The sequence below is a fragment of the Chiloscyllium plagiosum genome, chromosome 17 (genome assembly GCF_004010195.1).
Source record: "Chiloscyllium plagiosum isolate BGI_BamShark_2017 chromosome 17, ASM401019v2, whole genome shotgun sequence".
In the NCBI taxonomy this organism is placed as follows: domain Eukaryota; kingdom Metazoa; phylum Chordata; class Chondrichthyes; order Orectolobiformes; family Hemiscylliidae; genus Chiloscyllium; species Chiloscyllium plagiosum.
The window spans coordinates 69833959-69837792 of NC_057726.1; the positions used below are offsets into that span (position 1 = coordinate 69833959).

Genomic DNA, 3834 nt, shown 5'->3' on the forward strand with positions numbered 1-3834 from the left:
GACAACACTACCATTATAGGGCAAGCCAAACAAAGAACAGCCAGGGAATTCCGAGAAGCATGGCACTCATCCACAAACTCCATCAACAAACACATCGACCTGGACCCAATATACCGGGCAGCTGAAACTGACAACCGGAAGCGGCAGGGACAGGCCACTATAAATGCCGGAGGAAATACCACAGAAGCGCTTCACAGGAGGCTCCCAAGCACTGAGGATGTCACCTAGACAGGGGACGAAACATTTGCAACAAAAACTTCCAGCTCGGCGAACAGAACCACAGCAATGAGCACCCGAGCTACAAATCTTCTCACAAACTTCCTCTCTCATGTCTTTGTACTTACCTTTAGTCAAATGTGATATCTTGACATCTGGTTCAAGCTTCTCCCTCTTAAACCACAGGGTGAATGATCTCATATTATGGAAATTACCCCAAAGGGTTCCTTGACCTTAAGCTTCCCAGTGAAGCCTGCCTCAGTATATGTCACCAAATCCAGAATTGCCTGCTGTCTAAAATGTGTTGCATTAAGTGGCAAGAACACGGAGTAACCAAACAGAAATCACTCTTATGCCCCAAGTACAAACAATAATATTATTGCACTCTACTAGCACCACTCAGCTACGAGCATGTGCTCATCCTTCTTCTATTTGAATAAAGTGCAGCCACTGTCTGCAAAAGCACGATCATTTCACAAATTATTTCACATTAGAAAAAAATAGGATGAAGGTTGTCACGAATTCTGACAGTGTGTTTGTGATTGTAGTTCCAGGAGCAGGAAGTGTGGGAGAGTTGAGCAGGAGGCTTTCGGAAAGGTGAGGAAATAGGTTTAAAAACTCATGTCCAGCATTGGGGTCTGCCATTGTTGTTCCAGCAGCAGGAAGTGCTGGATCGTCACGCAGAAAGCTGTCGGATAGGTCACACGCTCATTTGGGCGGTTTCTTTATCCAAAACACTACTCAGCTAGTGTCTCCCGCCCATCCTCCTCCTCGAACCAAAAGAAAAAGATCTGTGCGTCAGTTGGTAAGGTGGTAAACGTTTTCTTTTGTATTTAATATGTTAGCGTTCTATTTGGGAATTTAGAATAGTGGGAATGGAGTTAAGGATAGTTGAATGTTTCTCCTGCAGCATGTGGCAGGTAGAGGTGACTCTAGTGTCCCTGCTGACTGCATCTGTGGGAAAGGCACCCAACTCAGCTCCTCAAGAACTGTGTTAGGGAATTATAGCTGGAGTTGGATGAACATCAGATCATTCAGGAAGTGTAGGGGGTTATTGGGAGGAGTTACAGGGAGGTAGTTATTCCACAGCCACGTGAAGAAGGTAGTTGGGTTATTGTCAGTGGTCATAAAGGGAACCGGCAGGCAAGACAGGGATCTCCTGTGGTGGTTCCCCTCTAGTTCATAATGTCTTTGATTGTGTTTTCAGGATCCTTGACAGGGAGGGAGAGCAACCCCAAGTCGTAGTCCATATGGGCACCAATCACATAGATTAGAAGAAAGGTGGTGATTTAAGGCAGAAATTCAGGGAGCTAGGTTGGAAGCTTGGAACTAGAACAAATAGAGTTGTTATCTCTGGTTTGTTGCCCGTGCCATGTGCTAGTGAAGTGAAGAACAGGGAGACAGCACAGCTGAACACATGGCTGCAGGGATGTTGCAGGAGAGAGGGTTTTGGATTCCTGGATACCCTAGTTCTTTCTAGGGTAGGTGGGACCTCCACAAATAGGATGGTCATCATCTGAACCAGAGGGCTACCAATATCTTGTGGGGGATATTTGCTAATGCCCTTCAGGGGAGTTTAAACTAATGCAGCAGGGGGATGAGAACCTGAATTGTAGTTCCAATGTACAGAAGGTTGAGGCTAGTGAGGTCAGGAATAGATTTACAAGGTCACGAGAGGCAATCAGGATGTTGGTTTGAAATGTGTATACTTCAATGTCAGGTGCATCCGAATTAAGGTGGGTAAACTTGCAGCATGGGTTGGAACCTGGGATTTCGATGTCGTGACCATTTCAGAGACATGTCCAGAGAAGGGACATGAATGATTGTTGCAGATTACAAGATTTAGATGTTTCAGCAAAAACAGAGATGATGGTAAAAGGGGGGTGGGGGTGTGTGGGGTGTGGGGGTGGCATTGTTTGTCAAGGGTAGTATTACAGCAGCTGAGGACTCATCCACTGAGGTAGTTTGGGCTGAGGTTAGAAACAGGAAAGTGGAGGTCACCCTGTTGGGATTTTCTTTTGGCGTCTGAGTTGTTCCAGGGATATAAAGGAAATTATAGCAAAGATAATTCTCGATAGGAGTGAGAGTAACAGGATAGTTGTTATGGGGGACTTTAACTTCCCCAATATTGACTGGAAATACTATATTTCAAGCAGTTTAGATCGGGCAGTTTTTGTTCAATATGCGCAGGAGGGTTTTCTGACACAATATGTAGACAGGCCAACAAGGGGTGATGCCATATTGGATTTGGCACTGGTGAATGAACCTGGCCAGGTATAGGATTGTCTTATAAGCAAATGTTAAACAGGCTGGGATGTTACTCATTGGAATTTAGAAGAATGAGAGGTGACCTCATTGAATCATATATGATTCCTAATGGGCTTGACGGGGTAAAAGTTGAGAGGATGATTCCCCTGATAGAAGAATTTAGAACCAGAGAACAGTCTTAAAATAAACAGCCACCAGTTTAAGACTGAGTTGCAGAGGAATTTCTTCTCTCAAAGGGTTGTTAGTCTTTGGAACTGCTGCCACGGAGAGATGTGGTGGGGAGAGTCCATGTGTATATTTAAGGCTAAGATAGATAGATTCTTGATTATCAGGAAATCAAGGGATATGAGGAAAGGGCAGGCAAGTGAATGTGAGGAGGGTTAAATCGGCTAAAGATGACCAGAATCGAGGGCCCAAATGGCTGACTGTGGTTCTTATTTCTTTTGCTGTTTTTGGATATTAATTGAAGGGTTCACGATCTCTGGCTCATATTGTAAGTAAGGAGTAGCCACTTTGCCTCGTAAGGGGCTGGATGGGCAAAGGTCTCAGCTCAATTTGATAACTGTCAAAAGAATAGTGATCAAAAAGAAATAGTTCTTCTTCAAGGTGATCTAAGACTTTAAGACCATATGACATAGGAGCAAAGATGAGGACATTCAACCCATCGAGTCTGCTCTGCCACTCAATCATGAATGATTACGTTTTCAGCCCCATTCTCCCACTTTCGCCCAGTATCCCTTGATCTCATTGATACTTAAGAACCCATGTATCTCAGTCTTAAATATACTCAATGGCCTGGCCTCCTCAGCCTTCTGTGGCAATGAATTCCATAGATTCACTACTCTCTATCTGAATAAGTCTCTCCTTATATAAAAGTCTTCCCTTTACTCTAAGGCTGTGCCCTTGGGTCCTAGTTTCTCCTACCTGGAAACATCTTCCCAATATCTACTCTATCCCGGCCATACAGTATTTTTTATTTTACAATTATATCCCTCCTCAACTTTCTAAACTCCATGTGTAGACCCAGTGCCCTCAAACGTTTCTCATATGTTAAGCTTTTCATTCCTTGGACTACCACTGTGTATCTTCTATGAACACACACCAAGGCCACTACATCCTTCCTGAGATATGTGGCCCAAAACTGTGCACAATACTCCAAATGTAGTCTGATTAGAGCCTTATAGAGCCTCAGAAGCACACCTCTGCTTTTGTATTCACACCCTCTCAAAATATATGCCATCATTGCATTTGCCTTTCTTACTACTGACACGAGGAGAAAGTGAGGTCTGCAGACGCTGGAGATCAAAGCTGAAACTTTATTGCTGGAACAGCACAGCAGGTCAGGCAGCA

The 3834-nt window shown here is 44.2% G+C and overlaps 1 long non-coding RNA gene across 1 annotated transcript in view; it reads left to right on the forward strand.

Annotated features, from left to right (window-relative positions):
• Positions 1 to 883: 883 nt before the first annotated feature.
• The window catches only part of LOC122558613, a 15947-nt gene continuing 12996 nt past the window's right edge, over positions 884 to 3834 (forward strand). Inside the window, exon 1 of the long non-coding RNA XR_006314202.1 lies at positions 884 to 1021. This is a non-coding gene — a long non-coding RNA (uncharacterized LOC122558613). The remainder of the gene's footprint in view (positions 1022 to 3834) is intronic.